Source organism: Acartia tonsa, chromosome 2 (genome assembly GCF_053477335.1).
Source record: "Acartia tonsa isolate MP-2025a chromosome 2, ASM5347733v1, whole genome shotgun sequence".
Lineage (NCBI taxonomy): Eukaryota > Metazoa > Arthropoda > Copepoda > Calanoida > Acartiidae > Acartia > Acartia tonsa.
Window position 1 is genome coordinate 58,620,725 of NC_137261.1, and position 21,045 is coordinate 58,641,769.

The 21,045-nt window shown below is 32.7% G+C and overlaps 1 protein-coding gene across 1 annotated transcript in view; it reads right to left on the reverse strand.

The window, feature by feature from the left end:
• LOC145312633 (uncharacterized) overlaps positions 1-19,869 on the reverse strand; it is a 212,198-nt gene extending 192,329 nt beyond the window's left edge. The window contains exon 1 of the mRNA XM_080151894.1: positions 19,680-19,869. The gene's annotated coding sequence lies outside the window, so the exon portion shown is untranslated. The remainder of the gene's footprint in view (positions 1-19,679) is intronic.
• Between the last annotated feature and the right edge of the window lie 1,176 nt (positions 19,870-21,045).

Below are 21,045 nucleotides of genomic sequence, written 5' to 3' on the forward strand. Positions count from 1 at the left end.
CAAAATTGAATCATTCTTATTTAAAATTCAAAATTTGTGTAGATTTTTTCTCATGGCTTTCTAAAAATTCAAAGTCTCGAAACCACACAAATTTAAATAATTATTTGATTATTAAATTACTTTGGAAAAAACTGTTTTTTAAAACGTTGCTTTGTTTATCAAGGTATAGGCCAATGGGATTAAATTGGTGAATTTCTCCAATGATGAGAAACAAAATTATCCCTTCTGTAAATAAAATGTTTCAACACTGCAAGTTTAAACAAACTAATTATGAAATTATACTCATTTTAAGCCAACAAAAGAGAGAATCTGTTAAACGTCTTTTAATAATCTACACAAAAATGGCATATGCTGTTTGTTTACTGTTATTATACATCAAAAAAAATCCAGGATTATAAAAGCATAATTAATTAGCTAATTAGTTACCTATTTGTAGATTACAGTTAGTAGTTAAAACTTTTAAACACTCAACTTAATGAACCAACCAAACAAAATTCAATAAAAGTCCCCAAAGTTGTTAATAGAGTACATAAGAACCTTATATTTATAAAACATCGCAATCGTGACTAGTATAATAAACAGCCCAATATCCTAAAAAAAATGATTGATAGGATAAAATTATCTCGCAGTTTTGGAAAGACACTATGCAGATTTCTCTCTATGTGCCGAATTCAAAATTAATTCATCTTTTCCTACCAGTTAAAAAAAGATAAATATTCTAAAAAATAATGGTTAAAAAGTTCAAGTTATTTTGACCAGCTGCAAGTTTCACTTTATTAGAGAACATGAAAACCTGGTAAAACATCCAAGTAATAATAAATCCATTATTAGCATATAAAGATATATAGGTTAAAAAAACCAATCATGAAAAACCATACATGTGTATAAATATTACATTGGAAAAATGTTGATACATAAGCAATTTACTGTATAACATTTTACTGGTGTGAATTAAATATTTCAAATCTTATTAAACATGGCCTTAAGGGATGGGACAATGAATGATAAATCAATGTACACCCAATTATGATCAATAAAGTTATCTTAATCTGAACTTATTGGTTAAAAGTTTAGACACAATTTGTTTGTAAAACCCTATAATAATCCCCCATAGGTTTTAAATTAGAGTAAAACAGTAAAGGGAGAAAACATTTAAATAACTGTATCTCTCCATCGCAACCGCCTTGTGCAACCTTTCTATTGGGTCATTGAAAATCAACCAATATGGTATCGCTTATATTAACACAGTCAAGTAGCATAAAATAAGTTAGAAGCAGACGAAAGAGGTCTATGAAAAAGGAAGGGAGGTATTTGTCTGTATATACATCTATACTATGGATCTGTTGGTTTCAAGCCAACGAATACTAGAACCAGTTTATTATACAAAAGAGTAAATAGAAAATGTTAAAATGAAGAAAATGAGAGAAAAAAGTTGACCAAAATATGGAGTAACAGATTGAAAATTAGACAAATTTAAGTTCAGGGATATAAAGGGATAAGACAATTTAACATCCCCTATGTTCATAAAAAAATAACCCATTTAAAGGTAAAAATTTGTGGTGGAAAAGTATAATAATTAAAAAAGTACCCAAAGTTTTAGAGAAAATAATAACATAAGCGGGCTGTAAAACTTTGGGTACCAGTATAATTTACAGTCAGTTGTACCTTTCTCCCTGGGTAAGATAAAGTGAAAGGGAGTTCGTGTACATCTAGATTTCAGTGAGGATTTTGATTTTACTTGTTGATGTAAATAATCTATTAATATATTAGTCCTCAAAGTTTTTAACTTGACAACTTTGGAGACATTATAGTTGGGTTATTAAGTTGAGTGTTCAAACGTTTCAAACACTAATTGTAATTTACATAATTTTTAGATGTTTTTTTGTGAATCATCATTGGGGATGTACATCAATTTATTGGCCATTGTCCTATCTCTTCAGGTCCATGATTTTGACGATAAATTTACCTTTTCCAATTATTTGCTTAAGTTTTCAAAAGTTAACTTAATATCCACACTCTTTAAAAATGTATATCTATGGTTACCAGAAAAGCATTAAAATCTCACTTTTCTTTCCAATTTGTTTTTGATAGCGCAGCAACTCTTTAAATAGGGTCTGTCCGTATGTCATTATGTCGTAAGACTGAAACTATCCATTCAAACGTGGATTTTAAAATACTGGTACCCAAAGTTTTAGCATGTTGGTTGACATAAAAACTTTGGATACTCTTATCTAAATCTGTTTTAAATTATCAGTGTCTTAACTTTTAAACCAGCAATTTAATTAAAAAGGGTAGTTTTGTTTATCGTTTATTGTCTTTTATGATTCATAAATAATAACTTGAATGTTTATTTATCAGCCAACCTGTTGTTAGCTACGCTACTTATGACCATGATTATACTTGTTTTTTTTTATGCATTACAGAACTTTCTTTTTGCCAACAATCTTGGTTTTTGCTGTTAGGAACTTAGGTTTTAGCTTTCGATTTTGGTCAGTTTTTTTATCTTTTATTTTTTATTGGCTTTTTGTTCTATTTATTATAGTTATTTATCGCATTGTATTATAGACAACTTTCCGCGGATATTAAAATATTTTAAGCCGAACCCGGTCTAACAAAACATGCATTTTTATTTTCACTTTAATTTTCGTGGAAAATTCTCTGTAATACGACGCTATTCACAATTTTTCAGTATGGCTGAGAACTGGTTCTAATCCACACGGAAATGTTGTTAACCTATTTGGTAGGGGGAAGACATTGGACTGTAAATTATACTAGTCCCCAAAGAATATCAACACAATATCACATTCGTTGGTTTAAAGACTTATAGAACTTTTGTTAGATACAATCTTTCAGTGTTTAAACTGTTTTCACGACTCATATTTTGTGATTTACTGACAGTTAATAGGTTATAAAGACATAATTCTAAAGTAAAGGGTTAAATAAAACATTATAGAGAACTGAACAATTTGTCATTTTTATAGACTTTTAAATATATTCCAGGGGGGGTAAGGTCAATGGAGATAAATTTCCACATTTTGTGTTAAATTATGCCTTTGGTTAATAATACATATTGATTGAAGATTTGTATACCATATATTATCCCCGCCCTCCATGAGTACACTTATCAGGGATCTATAGGGATAAGACAATGGCCGATAAATTGATGTACATCCCCAGTGATAATACGCAAAACTGTAGATTATGATTAATTAAATAATCAAAATTCAATGCGGTTCCCAAAGGTGTTGAGCAAACAAATACGAAACATAAAAATTTGGGGACTAGTGTAATAAACAGCCCAGTGTCCTATCCCTCCATGAGTATATTTATATTCATATTAACATAAAGCCTTGAAATATGAAATGATTAGGGAATTTGTGCATAACTGCATAAGGAAACTTAGCCTAAGAGGTTTTTGTTGTTTTATTTCAATAGTTTTTGGCATTTTATATTGACCTATGAACGATTTAAAGATCTGATCTTTACGTAGGCAGAAATCCAACAATAACAATATAATTCTTTATATAAATTGTATTTTTGGCCAATATCAGAATAGAAGATTTTAATTGGCTGTACTTTTCAGAAAAGCATTATAAGTGTCTTGGGCTGGTTTTAGGCTATTTAGAAGCCATGGGAGAAGCAAATTTAAATTAATATAAGAAAACTCTTGTGAAAATATAATAACAGCTGAACAAAGAATCTAAATTTCTACCATTTTTCGATAGTTAAATTGTTTTTCGCGCATTTTTGTGTGAACACCCGGTGCTTAAAACCAATTTGCATAATCCAAAAACCATTCTTGTACATAGATTATGATTTAAACAGTTTTTAAAACTACAAAATTAAAAAAAATATGATTATATCATAAAATACAGTCATAATGTCTACGTTTTTTCGTTTATTCAAAATATGTTTAAGGTTATTATAATTGACTTATGATAAACTTACAATTAACTAAATACATAAACCAGGCAATTAATCTAAGAGCTTTCATTCCCCCTAAATTAAATGTTTAAGAAAGAAACCATGTTCGGTTTGAAAGCTAGTAAGGCCAATATTAAAAGTCATTGATTATTCTACAACTGTTGTTCCCCTGTTAATTTTTGTTGCTCATATTATATCGACTTAATAACATTATTAGTATTGCGTTAATTGGTTTATTTGAAGTTTGTAAAATTAGAAAAATATCGGCATACACGATTTGAACTTTGTTTGTCAACAAGAAGCGTCCACATTCTACAGGCTACTGATGATTTAATTGTTTGTTGAGTAGCTATAATTTTATTAGATTTGTCTGTATGTTTTCCTATATTTAATTTGGTTTAACAAAGCAAATAGAAGGATCATATACACAATTTTAAAATAGGTATGTATCGCAACCTATTATAGACAGATTTCAGCGGACATTAAAATTAAAATTAAAATTAAAGATTAAAGCCAGTTTTGTTTGCTCCGATGGGGCCGAATGCTCGGGCTTACAGAACTGGTATTAATTTTTATTTTAATATTCGTGAAAAAATGTCTGTAATATGATGCTAAAATAATTTTTCAGTATGACTGAGTACCGGTTCTTATCCAGCGGACATTCACCGGTTTCAAAGCCATTCTGGAATATTTTTTTAATGTACCCCCTCCTCAAAAATAATTCAAATATTTAGCCGTCAAAGATTTAAATTACAAAATTTTTTAAGTTTTTGAAAGAAATTCTGTGGAAAGCCATTTGAAAAATTGTGGTCTAATTTTTTGGTAATTCAATTCAATTTGAATTATCTTTTTAGTTAGGTAGAGACTTTCTAATAATAATGGATATAGTATATGTGGATATATTGACAGGGGATAATGTGTCATCAACTTATGATGCTACAATGGTCCTCATTTATTGGTCAGTTTGTTCATCCATTAACAGGGGAATGTATGGGTTGAAGGGGGTTATTTTAGCCAGCTGAGAGTATTACTTTATTATAGTGCATAAAAATATGGTGCAACATCCAAGTAATAATATATCGATTATAATTTGTCTGGGTGAGTTTTTTGAATTAAAATTTTGGTCGTTGCCACCAAAATACTAAAATCCCTTTTATTGTTGACAGACACCTACAAGACCGAAAATGTACACAAGTTTTAAAAGTACAAGGGCACATCCTATTTTATAAAGTAGTAAGGTTATTTTTTGTCTGAATCTTAAGATCTCATTAACTACTGAACCGAATGTGTTATCTTTTTTAGGTAGGATTTATATAGGTCTTGTGATGGTTTTAGGCTATTTTATTTTTAGATTTAAGCCGTGGGATGGTTTTAAGCTATTTTTCTAGCCCCTCTCTGTATCTTTAAATACAGAGCCCCTAGAGACTAGGGGTATAGCTGCTAATAAATATAAGGTTTATAATTGAATTTAAAAATGTTTTTATTATGTATTGTATATTTTATAAATAAACATTTTAAAAACTATTTGTAAAACTGGAGAAAAACTAATATACACAAGAAATGTAGTGTACAAATTCGGATCCAGATTTACCAGCTTTAGAATCCTCTTTTTGTTTGCTTTTGTTGTAGACAAAGATTGTTTTCAGACTACTTTTTATAAATTTAAATTTCTTAGAAATTTACTGAAAATTATTTCTACTTTTGATATGAATAAAAAAATTAGCCATGTGACGTCATGAAAATGAGGGATTATCCATCCCATTTTTAGGGATTTTCTTTCCCACTTCTCCTCTCATCTCCCTCATTTTTATGACGTCACATGGCTGATTTTTAAGACATTTTGTGTCCAATTACCGATGATGTATGTACATAAAATGGGGAAGCATATATACATATATAAATAAAGGAGGATTCAGTGCTCGATAGGTGTTTTAAAAGGGAAAGCAAGAATTAATCCTAAAGCTATGCAGATTCTAATAAATCCTATCCTTGTTTTCTAGCCACTGATGGGATAATGGATATAGGATATACGTGGATATATTGACAGGGGAAAACTTTATCGTTTATTTAGTTTGCTTACATTCAGTAGGAGTGGAAGGGATTAGGGTAAAGAGAATGGATGGAGGGCAACGTTATTTTAGCCAGCTGCGAGTATAACTTTATCAGATTACATGAAAATCTGGTGCAACATCCAGGTAATAATATATCCATTGTTAGGATGATAAAGTTGATCGTGATAAGAATTTTCCAACAATCAAAATCTTCGTTTCACCGAAGCCGTTTTTGGACACCCATTTATTCTGCTAAATCACTTTATAATTACAGTTAATTACATGCTAATAATGTACTGTCACAATGGGATTAGGCTGGTTCTTGAAACCAGTTTGTAATTGATATTTGGACGCGATTCTAATCGGTGCAAAAATTTGCCTAAAGGTAGAGAAATACAGGGATCTAAAGGGATAAGACAATGACCGATAAAATGATGATAAAACTTTGGGGACTAGTGTAATAAACAGCATAATATCCCCTCCCTCAGGAATATATAAGACATATATGGGAGGAAGGGGATAGAGGACTGTAAATTACACTAGTACCAACAGTATTGTAATATTGTAAACTTGTTTTTTCATTGATTGGCTTAAAAAGTTTGGAATCCTAATTGGTTTGTTCAATCATTTCAACCAATAATTTAAATCTACAGAAGGGGTAATTCTATTTATCATCATTGTGAATGCATATCAATTTATATTGTCTTATCCCTTAAGATCCCTGGAGGTATATAGACAGAGAAAGCAAAATTGAAAGGGTAGATTTAAAATACATTATTATAAAGTGCATTAAATTTTAGAGAGAGAGAGAGATAGAGAGAGAGAGAGATAGAGAGAGAGAGAGAGAGAGAGAGAGAGAGAGAGAGAGAGAGAGAGAGAGAGAGAGAGAGAGAGAGAGAGATAGATAGAGAGAGAGAGAGAGAGAGAGATATATAGATAGAGATAGATAGATAGAGAGAGAGAGAGAGAGAGAGAGAGAGAGAGAGATAGAGAGAGAGAGAGATAGAGAGAGAGAGAGAAAGAGAGAGAGAGATAGATAGAGATAGATAGATAGAGAGAGAGAGAGAGAGAGAGAGAGAGAGAGAGAGAGAGAGAGAGAGAGAGAGAGAGAGAGAGAGAGAGAGAGAGAGAGAGGACAATGAGCTGTTTATTACACTAGTCCCCAAAGTTTTATAATTCCGTTTTCTTATTCGTTTGTTTAACAACTTTAGGTTCATTAGAGAAATTTGATTGGTTTGTTAATCAAATTGAGTGTTCAAACGTTTGTTTCAACCACTAATTTTAAGCTATAGAAGTGGTAATTTTGTGTAAAATCATTGAAAATGTACACCAATTTATCGGACATTGTCTTATCCCTTTAGATCCCTGTACAGAATCCTAACATATCTGAGCTGATCTTTAAATCATTTTAGTGGTGAGCCAGATCGGGGTGAACCAACTCTCCACCAATGAGAGCACAGCATTTTATGAAATGCCGCGCTTTGATTAGCTGAAATTCGGCTCACCCCGATCTGGCTCACCACCAATGAGAGCACAGCATTTTATGAAATGCCGCGCTGTGATTGGCTGAAATTCGGCTCACACCGATCTGGCTCACCACTAAAATGATTTAAAGATCCAGCTCTGGTAAAAAGTTACATAAAGGAAAAGACAAAGTAAAAATATGGAAGCCTAAGTAAACAATGATCATATAAGATTACTATGAGTACCACTCAAGATAATCTTTTTGTCTTTTATTCATCAAAATAGCAATATCTTAATGGATATAGGATATACGTGGATATATTGACAGGTGAAAATTTGTCCTCAAATTAGCTTGCTATTTCGACTTCAATTATTTGTAAGTTTGTTCTCTAGTAGAGGGGGGGAGGGGGCGATTTGGTAAAGGAGGTGGATGGACTATCGTTATTTTTCCATCTGATAATTTTATATGAAAATCTGGTACAACATCCAAGTAATAATATAACGATTGCAATATCTAAAAGCGAAAGATAGACAAATCACAAAATATTAAACTATTCTTTGAATTTTCATAATTATTATCTTTAAAAATGTTTAATTATTAAGTAATAGAGGAAAATACGAGAAAAAAAAATTTGTAGAAAATTAATTATTTAAATTCTTAGAATCTAATTGTTATAAACTTATATAAATTGATAGATAGATGGATAGACAGATAAATAGATTGATTGATTGATGAACATACAAATAGATAGATAAAAAGAAAGATTGATAGATAGTTGGATAGATGGATAGATGGATAGACAGATAGATAGATAGATACATAGATAGATAGATTAAGGGATAGACAGATAGACAGATGGATAGATAGATAATTAGAAGCATTTCTGGAATTCTCATAGCAGTGAAATTTCTGCATTTCCCGTCTGCCAATTTTTTCAGACTTTTTTTGCCCTACACTAACACATACATACACAGGCTCATCACATGTGAGCTCTCAAAGCAAGCTTTAACAAGGACAATTGTGGCCATGTTTATGGATTAAAAAAGAACAATAAAGTTTACTACAGTAAATATTTTAACCCCTGCCCCCAAATAAAATTATTACAAACAAAATTACCCTTAAAGTGGATTAAAATATATCGTTCAGAGGTTTAATTGTTAAACTGTCATTTTGTGCAACCAAATCATAATTGAGTAATGAACCAACCTAAGTTTTAAAGCCAACAAATAACATAATGAGTTATAAACATATTAATGGGTTTGATTATTCTACATCGTTGGCATTCAGTCTAATAAACCTCTCTTACAATTAAACGGCAAGCTTTCTTGTATAGATAGAAAGATACAATGCTGGTGGTGGGAGGGGGGGGGGGGGTGATAAAGGTTAATACCCCCTATTCATATGTTTACGATCAGTAGCGGCCCTTTTTGCAACCCCTAGTAAATTTAAAGGGACTGTGCAAAAATATTTCTTGAACTTATTATAGAAAAGCTCCGCCAAATAAAAATTAAGATTTCTCTAATGTCATATATTTATGTTGTGATGTCATATATTTAAGTTTGCAGACATATGTTAGTTGTTACTCTTAATTACTCTTTAATTGCTCTCAGAAAGAATAAAGAGAAAATATATTTAAGTCAGTTGATATTGAGAGTCCTAACACAGAACATTATCTGGTTTGGGTTCGAGTCTTTATTAAGACCAATACAGCTATTCACAGACATCCTACTACTTTAGATAGTTTGCATAGGCAGATATTCTACCCCTTCAAAGTGCACAGTTAATTAATACATTGTATTAATTAAACAGACAGTCATCCTGTTGCTTGGTGTCCTGATATACAGACAGACATCCTGCTACTTCAGAACTATCCAGCTTTGAATAATCAGTAGTTTTGACTTATTAACATATTTAATCATTTCTAAATATAGTATCAATATATAATCTTATTTACTCAAAAACTGCATTTAATCCAATATAATAAATACTTAAAAATCTGTTTGCATTTTGAATTGAACATTAAGTCTACTCTATCATTAACTTATGTAAGTCTGTCTAAATCACATTTGGCGCAGTCTTATTGTGCTACGTGTTATTTAGACCTACTGCTGAGTTAAGGGTGGGGGAAGTGGTGTTTAATTTGGAGTCAATCACTTTTTGAGATATTTTTTTATCTCGGATTTTTCACAGTTTTGTTTTATTCTTTTATATTTTTAACTTGATTTATATTTCAGGTTTCTGTGGAATTTCATTCTTTAACTCTTCTGATCTAAATTTCACGGCGGATCTAGTTCTAGTGCTCGGATATGGCTGATGGTGAAAAAGGAGAGCGGGGTAAAAATGAAGGCAAGCGTGGACGGCCGCCTAAACGTCCTCGGGAAACTGACAGTCAGGATGATGATGGAACTCCCGAAAATTGGGAGGAGGAGGATGCTGCGGCTGAGGATGCTGGTGCAGGTGCCAATGCGAATGTGGAGTTGGCGTTGGGCGAGGTGGAGAATGACGTTGTGCCTGAAAGCATAAAAAAATATGTTAGGGCAATGTTGAAGGAGCATACGACTGTCAAAGGTCAGGTGGATAAGTTAACGGCGGCGAATAAACGGCTGGAGAATAAGGTGAAAGAGTTTAAGAACTCTGATGAGCATAAGAAGTTAGGTTATGATGTTGATTTGGCTACTATTAAGAAAAAGGTGGCGCAATTGCCAGCGGATGGGGATATTAGCGGTTTTTTGTATGAGACAAGTATGGGGGCTAGTGTATCTGCAGTCAAAGCGACGGGAGATGATTCGTTTAATACATCTTTCATTAATCGTTTGAGTGTGGAGGCTAAATTGGATTCTACAAATTTTGAGGCTAAAAGGGTGAAAAGTGCTCCTGGACATTTGAAGTTTTCGCAGATTGAGTTTTTGGGTCCTGTTGGGAATGGAAATTGGATGAATGTTCGTGAGAGTTGTCTGACCGAATATGAGAATCAATTGTTGGATATATTTCCTTTAATTGAGGAAAGGGCTGAAGTGCTTAAGGCCTATAAAAAGGTGGCCGGCGGTAGTGTAAGCCAACAGACTGTAGAGGAGCAGTTTAAGGAGTTTTGTCTTGTAAGAGGAGTCAAGTGGGATAGTGATTTTGTGCGGGATGCTCCATTTTGGGATGGAAACATTGATTTTGAGGATTATTTCTTATCCTTATGGAGGGTTGCTAGGTTCGCAAAGTTGGAGGATCCTATGCTTTTCAAGGACGTCTTGTACAATAGGATTTTTGAGTGCAAAGGGAAGAAGATGGGGAGGCTTATTACGCCGGAGGCTAATGCTTCCCTAAGTGCTTTAGGTTATTACCTGTTGATAAGAAGGTTGGTGATACCCTTTGCTGATACAGAGTCGGCTACCGAATTCTTTTACGCCCTGAAACAAAAGAGTGGTCAGAATGTGGATGTGTTTTTCAATGCTAAGTTGCGGCTGTTTAGGCTTATGCATCCTGGTCAAATTTCTAGACAATCTTGGCGTGATTTTTACAATAATGTGGCTAAGAATTTGCTGTTTTCTGATTTAGCTAGAGATATGGCTAATTTCATTGAATCTATGCATTACCTGGAAGATTACAGTGCTTTCTTGACTTATTTGATTCGCAGAGGTCAGCATTATATAAGCTGGGCTCGTTCTGGACACGTTTCACCTGAAAATGTAACGTCCTGTTATTCTCAGGCTATGGAAGGGTTGAGGCTAGAGGATTCTAGGGAGGTAAAAGCTAGGCCTGTAATCAGTGAAGTGCATGTATCTGATATGGAGGGCAGGACTGAGATTGGCGATAATAATGCGTGGATTGAAGGGGATGATGATATTCCTTGGGATCAGGTTGAGAACGTGATTGGGGCTCTGAATTCGAAGGCTAAAACTATGATTTGTTGGTATTGTGGGAAAAAAGGTCATGTAGTGGCTAGTTGCTGGCAGAAGAGAGACGGCAAGCCGCCAGCTCCTGATTCTCGCATAGGAAAGACCAAAGCTAAGTTTTTTTCAGCCGGTAGCGAAAAGAAAGAGGGTCCTGGAGTGCCTAATAATAGGGTAATACCTGAGCAGTTTCTGAAGAAGACAGTCAATCAGGTGGGGCCTGTTGTGGATTCTGAAAAGAGCAGAGATGAGAAACAGTATGAGGCTATGATTGCTGACATAGCCAGAAACAATTTTCAGCAATATCCTATGTAATGGATATGATTGATTCGATATATAAATTTCATTCAACGCAAGAATGACAGACGTGGCTTGGCGCCGCTCAGTGATGAAGATATAGGTAGAATCAGTAATTCTGTTGCTGTGACTCTAAAGCCTATGATTGAGGAAAAAATTCGTGAAGCTGTAAGAGAATCAGTCAAAAGTTTGAACACTGCACAGAAACTTTGGCAGACGGACAGTCATAATCGGATTAAAGATATGTTGGCCTCGCATAAGAGGGATCTAATGGACTGTATAAGGAAGGTCGATACGGAGATGCAGCAAATGGTGGCTACTACTGCACGGCAAAAGGCTTCTTATATGGTACAGAGTGTACAGACAGCAATGACTGATAATTGGGAAAGTAGTTCAACCAAGTTGGGACAGCAGGTGGGCCAACAGGTGGAAAGTGTTTTGGCAGGACAGGGAACTAAGGTTCAAGAGGCTATTTCTGAGATGGCGCAAAAAGAGGCTGAAGTGCAAAGGCACCTGTCTAATATTTTTAGTGAGCTTAGCGAGATCCGGCGCAGAATAAACAATGACTTACCGGCGGCGGCATATTGGCAGTTGCAACAGGCTGGAACTTCTGGCGGTGCTGAGGCTAACAACGGGGTGATGATGGTTTCGGGAGGTGTTCAGGTCACTGGTGGTGTTGATATGGAGGTGGCAATGCCGGCAGATGGGCCAGCGGTTGCTGCAGAGGTGGCTGTTGCGAATGATACCGCCTCAGCGGTAAATGATGCTGTGATGGTTGCTGTAGGAGGGCCCATAACTGCTGCAGCGAGTAATGCTGTCATGGCGGCAACAGTGGGTGTCTCGGCTGAGGTTGGTGGAGGGGCGCTGAACACTCCTCCTCCAGTGGGTGAAGGAGAGGAAGGACTTGAGGCCGGGGTTAATTTCGATGTAGGTTCGCCCAGTGAAGACATTGATCCCAGTTTATTGGATCAGCCTGATGGATGGTGAAACCATGCTTAGCTGGATGGTTTCAGAAGGGGGTAAATGTCATATATTTATGTTGTGATGTCATATATTTAAGTTTGCAGATATATGTTAGTTGTTACTCTTAATTACTCTTTAATTGCTCTCAGAAAGAATAAAGAGAAAATATATTTAAGTCAGTTGATATTGAGAGTCCTAACACAGAACATTATCTGGTTTGGGTTCGAGTCTTTATTAAGACCAATACAGCTATTCACAGACATCCTACTACTTTAGATAGTTTGCATAGGCAGATATTCTACCCCTTCAAAGTGCACAGTTAATTAATACATTGTATTAATTAAACAGACAGTCATCCTGTTGCTTGGTGTCCTGATATACAGACAGACATCCTGCTACTTCAGAACTATCCAGCTTTGAATAATCAGTAGTTTTGACTTATTAACATATTTAATCATTTCTAAATATAGTATCAATATATAATCTTATTTACTCAAAAACTGCATTTAATCCAATATAATAAATACTTAAAAATCTGTTTGCATTTTGAATTGAACATTAAGTCTACTCTATCATTAACTTATGTAAGTCTGTCTATATCACACTAAACTAAAAAAATATATTTTTGACTTAACAAATCAACAATCATATCAATCAATTTTCTTTATTCAAACTCTTTTTTGTAGCGCAGCTACTCTGTAATTTGAAATGTTCGTCTGTCCGTCAAGTTTATTTTCTCTGCTGCTATTCAGGATAAATGACTAAAAGTAATTGTATAAAGATTCATTTTATCAATGAACATTCAGTATTAATATTATGTTTTTATGAAATATGATTTCTGTAATTTATTTTTGGATATTGATTCAAAGAACAACAAAGTACAATATTATAAACAAAAAATTTCTATGATAAAGTTCTAAAATGTAAGTATGCAAGTATCTTTAGAGGTTTTATGAATGTTGTCATCCTTGTTAGCTTGTTTTTCTGCGCTGCTATTAAACATAATTTTGCTTGTTTTTTGCTTTATAATAACACTTCTTTATATTTCTTTTAAATGCTGTTTTTTTGCCATCATGCAATATGTCAAGATTTTAAAAATTATTTAAAATCAATGAAAAAAGCTGGTTTCACCCTTTTTTTCACAACAACATGTAATTTGTAATTGCAATTTTAGACAAATTTTGCTTGCAAAAATTTACTTTATAATCAAAACCTTAAGGTAAAAGAATAGAGGGGGAATTAGCTATATGTTACTCTGTCCTAATTTTGTATTTGAATATCAGTCAATAGCATTGGAAATATAAAAACAGGTAAGTCCCTACAAAAGAAAAGAAAGCAATTTGCTAGTAGACGAAAAGGGTCTCTACCCCTTAGGCTAGGTGGTTGTCTGGATTATACATCTATACTTATACATTACAGAAAGATATATTTTTTCTAAAAATATTTTTACTCAAAATATTTTTTTTTAAATTCGCACAGTCTCTTTAATTTATGAAGTGATGCAATTGGCTTACCATATTATTGTGCATTTGTTTTTGTCAGCAGGGATAAGACAATGGGCGATGTATTAATGCACATCCCTAATTATGATATACAAAATTACTCCTATTAGTTGGTTAAAATTTATTTACAGTAACCAAAGCTTTTAATCTAACAAATAAAATATTCATTTGATCAGATTGTTCATATCGATAAATATAAATGACTTTGTGGTGTGTCGGATAAAAGTAGTCATAAATGACTTAATATCCACATCATTAATGTCGACTAAACACATAACAAATTGTTATAACTCTCTAACCAAGATGAAATGTTCGTTATATAATTTAACGAAAATAAAATAACTTTCCTATAGCGAAGATAATTTTAATAACTTATTGGAGAATTGAAGTACCATTTAAAATGAACAAAAAGAAAAACAGGACAATTAGTCAGTGATCTAAAGGGATAAGACATTAGCCGATAAATTGATGTACATCCCCAATGAAATACACAAAATTATCCCTTCTGTTGATTAAAATTAGTGGTTGAAACATTTAAACACTCAAGTTAATGAAGCAACCTATAAAAATTGTTGTAAAGCTGACGAATAAGAAAATGTTATCATAAAACTTTGTTTAATAAACAACCCATTGTCCCCATTATCTCTTACAATTATTAATGTATAGAGTAGCTTCGCAACTAATTAAGACGTACAAACCAAAGAGGGAGGGAGGGGATATTCAAGTGTAAATTAAACTAAACCCAAACTTTTTAAATTAATAATTCTTTTGGCTTTCCAAGCTACATGAAGCCAAATACAAAACATTATCAATTAATCGTCAGTTTAAAATTTCATGGGACATTAGGCTGTTTATTGCACTTGTTCCCAAAGCTATATAAAAACGTTTTCTTATTCGTTGGATTAACAATTTTGGGGACTTTCATTGAATTTTGATTGGTTGGTTCATTATGTTGACTGTCCAAACGTTCAAATTGTAATCTACAGAAGTGGTAATTATGTGTATCATCAATGTGTGTAGGCCATTGTCTTATCCCTTTAGATCCCTGATTCAATTGCATTATATTAACCAACTGTTAAAAGAAAAAGTCAGGAAAAAATATAAAGTCTTTCTTTATGTAATTAAATTACTCTGTAATTATAAGAGTGAATAAGGGGGGGGGGAGGGTTACTACATTTTTTTCAAGGGGTACAGGGGGAAGAGTGGCTTGGCCCCCGGGAGAAATTTTGGCGGGGGAGAAATTATGATGGATTGGGGTAATTATGCAAATATCATACCTAGGTCAGATAAGGGGGTTTATACCAGCCCACAAAATTCAAAATAAAAATGCAACATAAACAGGAAGGGAGTGGATATTGGGCTGTTTATTACATTAGTCCCCAAAGTTTAAAAACGTTTTCTTATACGTTAGCTTAACAACTTTAAGGAATAATTTTTGAATTTTATTGATTAATTCATTAAGTTAAGAGTCCAAACGTTTCAATTACGAATTGAAATCTACAGAAGAGATAATTTTGTGAATCATCATTTATCGGCTATTGTCTTTTCCCTTTAGATCATTAATATATTTATTTTGCTAAAAATATTTCACTATATTATAGTAACACCATGTTGAAACACTTTATTTCTTTTATCCAGCTATAAACACAAACACCGAGTCTTTGTTAATTAAGCAGTATATATGTAACAAAAATTAGGGCCAAATATTTTAAAAGAATGAGAAGGGAGCAGAGAGGGAGGGGACATTGGGCTGTTACAAAAAGTTTTATAACCACATTATCTTATTGGTTGGCTTTAAATATTGGGTACTTTTGTGGAATCTCATTAGTTGGGTATGTATATAAATATATTCCTTATCTTATCACTTAAGATCCCTGAAAAGAAAGATAATTTAAAAGTGAGAAAGGAAGAACGCGAAAGAGCATAATTACTAGGAAAAAATTATATAAAGTAGTAAGGTTTTCTAGTCTGTAGCTTAAAATTTCGATAACTACTGAACCAATTGATATCTCCATTCTATGGAAGCTTCACATTAGTCCCTAGATGTTTTCTTTCTGGTTTTTCGAATGCCAGGGGCGCCGCCCACAATTAGTCAATAAATCACTGAATATGTAATTCACTAGAATTTTATTAAATTTGTATGATAGAATAGATGTATTAAGTTAAAACTTTTTGTATTAAAACAATTTAAATTCTTTATTTTTTACTTAACTTATCCTTTTCAAAGATTTTTTTTTTGTTTTTCGTTCGTGAGTTGTTTCACCTATTCTAAAATTTCTCCTCTTAGTTTCATTTGAAAAATACATCAATTTCTTCATGATTTTTAAATGTTTATTTTTAAATTCAAGCTTTTCTAAAATTCACAAAGGCAGGGACATTTAAGGGATAAGACAATTTGATGTTAAACAAAACTACCCCTTTAAACTAAAGGTGTGGGTACTGCCAAATTTCATCATCCATGCAAAAATTTTTAAAATAGAGCTAATGAAAAAATAAACGTACCTTTTAAACGTAATACTTGAAAGAATTATCCGACTGCTGTGAAACTTCTGAATATTTATATGACAGATACTCTATAAGTATGACTAAAAAGGTAAGTATGTCCATTTCTTATACAAATTAGAAGGAGAGTAGCTCCTCATATAATCATAATACAATTATGAATTATCTTTGGCTTTGCTAAAATGGAAGTTGTCATCATTGTTTTTTTTACATAATTTGGCCCAATTCTTATGTTAGTCGAAGAATAGGGTTTTTAACACAGATTAAAACATGGTTTTACAGTTAGAGTTCCAGAATGGATATAGAATATACATGGATATTATGACAGGGAAAAAATTGTCGTCAATTTAGGTTTTTAACATGGACACCACTTATTGGTAGCTCATCCAGTACGAGGGGAGGGAAAGGCATGAAAAAAAAGAGGTTGGATGGTTGGGGTCGTTATCTTAGCAAGCTACAAATTTCACCTGGTACATGATAAATTTTATAAAGAGGCAAGGACTGACGACAAATTATCGACTTGTCGTAATTCCAACAACATCATTATAAAAGCAACAAAAATTTCTAAAACTTAAACAACGTTTAAAAAATACGCTTTTAACTTCAAATATACATAAATTTCAATTAAAAATATATTTAAAAATTCATAAGCTGGACGGCAGAACAAAGCATTTTTAACACAATAAAAATTAACTTTTTTGAGCTGCATAATAATTTAAAAAGCGCTGAGATTTAAATAAAAGAAATTGAAAATTAATTTATTTTCTAGTATGGCTTCGAAACCGACCAATATCCGCTGGATTCTACCTTGTTCTCAGCCATAATGAAAAAAAACATGTATAGCATCCGGGCTAACAAAGCTGGTTTTAATCTTATTATCTGTATTTTAACATCCGCGGAAAGTTGTCTATAATACGATGAGATTAAAAATTATTCTTGTTCGTGCAGCGATCTATTTTGCGATTTTTAGGCATTTTTTTGTGAAAAAATTGTTTACTTGACACAATTTTTTGGGAGGGATGGGTATAATCTAAATAAGATTTTTAAGTTTCTTTGTTGTTGAAAAAGGTGAAATTGTTATGTTTATGATCCATATATTTTTTCCTGTTCTAAAATAGTTATTTATCCCATCGTATTATAGACAGCTTTCTGCACATATTAAAATGAAAAATTATAAGATTAAAACCATTAATCTGGTATTAATTATATGATTCTTATTTTTTTCTCGTGGAAAATTGTCTGTAATATGATTCTACAGTATTGCTGAGAACCGGTTCTAATCCTGCGGATATTAAGCAGATCCAAAGCCATACTGGCAAACAGCGACAAAATCTACTCTTCACTTCAATGTCTAATGGCAGTACGTCCAAATTTGGGCTTTCCTGCGTTCTCAAGTATCATCTTCATTCTTAAGTTGGGGACAACAATTTTCACGTTTCACCATTCACTTTCCCATAGAAATGGATATACTATTACTTGGATGTTGCATCAGATTTACATTTACTCTGATAAATTGATGCTTACAGCTGGCTAAAAAACGACACTATCCAGCTCCATCTGCTCTTCTCCTACTGACCAATAAATAAGGCCTATATTAGTAAGCTAAATTGAGGACAAATTTTCTCCTGTCAATATATCCACGTATATCCTATATCCAATCCTACATAGAGAGACTAAAATTGGGGGCAAAATAAGACCCCAGTCGGTAAAAAAGTACCCACTTCGGAGCTCCCCATGATGTTGAACAAAATGATCACTAATGTAGATTACAATCATTTGTTGAAAAGTTTGGACACTGCCAATTTGAACCAACCAATCAAGATTCAATAACAGTGCCCAAAGTTTTAAAAGCCAACAAATTAAAACATTTAAACTATACAAGATTAAACCAAAGTACGTATTACTGACATATTATCTACTGGCCATTATTCTACTAACGTTACCAATCTCAACAATATGACATTGAAAATGAAATAGTCCAAAGCTGAAAAATACATCTAAATTAAAAACGCTCAAATAAAGGGGGCGTCTAAAAAAAGGGGACAAATGTAAAATAAGGATTTGAAATTCAAGGAGAATCTTCAAAGCACTTGATCTACTTTTCCAAAAATGATTTATTTTTATAAGATTTTTAAGATTTAGATTCTATATTTAGGAATATCATATGTTTAATAACAAGCGGTTACGCCCCTAGAGGCCTCTAGGGGACCTTGAGATGGAGGGTGGAAGTTGCCTAACCATCCCCATCTCATTGAATTTTAGTTTTAAAAAGAAAATTTAAAAAAAATGTTGGGGGGATTTTTTTCTCGGGCGATTGATACTTCGGTACACACAGGCAGACACAGATCCTGTTACTTTTTTATGGGGATTTTAATATGATATTTTTTACATTTTTTTATTAGGGGCAAAACGATAAATCAATTTACACTTTCAATCATGATTATAATTGGTGGAAAACTTGGAACACTAAAACTCGATCATGACTTGATAAAAGTCCCCAAAGTTTGTTTTTTTTTAAAATCAACGAACGACGGAATGCATTTATATATAATACTTAAGGAAATAGAAAAATATACATCCCAATGTCCCTCCCTCCTATGCTTATATGAACTTTAAAAATGTTTATTTACATTTTAAGGTTACTATTTGGTTAAATATACACCCTAGGTAAATATTCCAGCGATCTAAAGGGATAGGCCAATGGCCGATAAATTGATAAACAGCTCCAATGATGATACACAAAATTACCCATTCTGTAGATTATAATTAGTGGTTGAAACGTTTGAACCAATCAAAATTCAATACAGTCCCCAAAATTTTTCAGAAAACGTTATCAAAAAACTTTGGGGACTAGTGTAATAAACAGCCCAATGCCCCTCCCTCGTGAAATATTAAATTTTAATGTCAACCAAATCATCCGAAATAAACTTAGACGTTTATATTGATATGCAAATTAAATGGTTTTGTCGATAATACGAAATTTTACGTCGATACGATACGATGCATTACTACAGGAAACCTATATAGACCATGTAACTCTGATATATATGATTTTCACTACATCTGAAATATAAAAAAAGTTACGAAAACCTACCTTTAAAAATCACACATTATATCACTAAAAAAACACCACTATACACCTTTTTTCTCCACGTCTTATAATTTCTTAGTTTTTATCACTTTTTAATATTTTTTATACTAATATATGTTTTATTATTCATATATATTTTTCACTATTTTTAGTATTTTTCGGTAATTTTAACGAAAAATTTGACAGTATCGCTATTAGCTCAGCGACTTGCTATAGTAAACTGAAATAAAGAATCCGTCGGACGATATGTGTAGCGCGCCGTGCGCCCGAGATACGTGCGTAACTCGGAGCCTTGTGTTCGTATATTTGCGCTCTCCCCCACCCCCTCCCCCTACCACTCATCCCTCATGATAAAGCGTTGTAAAGGGTGATCATCTTCAAACATGTGTATATCTATCTATCTATACTTATGTGTGTGTGTGTGTGTGTGTGTATCTATCTACGAATATAGATCAGACTTTCTTACATACATACAATGCTACAAAGGTGGTTCTTCATACGTTTATTAACGTTCTCACACTACCTAATGGTTTCATAAAATAGCTAAAATCATAAATGAATATTTTAACAAAGAGGGAGGGGACATAGGGCTGTTTATTACCCTAGTCCCCAAAGTTAACTAATTACGTTGGCTTAACAACTTTGGGAACTTTTATTGAATTTTGGTTAGTTGCTTCAAAATGTGTCCAAACCTTTCAACTAATTAAAGTAATATGCAGATGTTGTAATTTTGTGTATCATCATTGGTCACTTACATTAATTCATCGGGCATTGTCTTATCTCTTTAGATCCCTGTGATTTTAGGCCCCTATTTAACCGAGAATCTAAAAAATAATAATAACCACTAAAATACTGCTCCTAATAGTAAGGTTAGATTTTTGCACTAATCTTAAGGGATAAGAAAATTGACGATATATTGTTGCACATTGCCAATGATGTTAAATATAATTAAACCTTTCAAAATTTAAAAAAAAAGGGTTGAAAATCACTGCTAGTTTGAACTAACCAGTCAAGATATAATAAAAATTCCCTTAAGTTATTAAGCCAAGAAATGAAAGAACATTATTCTAAAACTTAATTTGTAAGATTTTTAAACTTTACTTTTTTTTGTGTAGCAACTATTTCTACACAAATTATGGACGATATTCATTTATAGAAAAAGTTTCGTTTCTGACTAATTTACCTTTAGTGGCGAAGCCACTATCCTAATATATATGTATAAACTCTAACTTTTCAATAGTCTGTCTGTTTGTAACTTAAGATACAAATACCCTTTGATTTTAAAGACAAATTTTTCAAAATTGTTTTGTTTTGCTTTTAATCACATTATAATTATTGTACAGTTTATATGAACACTGACTTATTATCG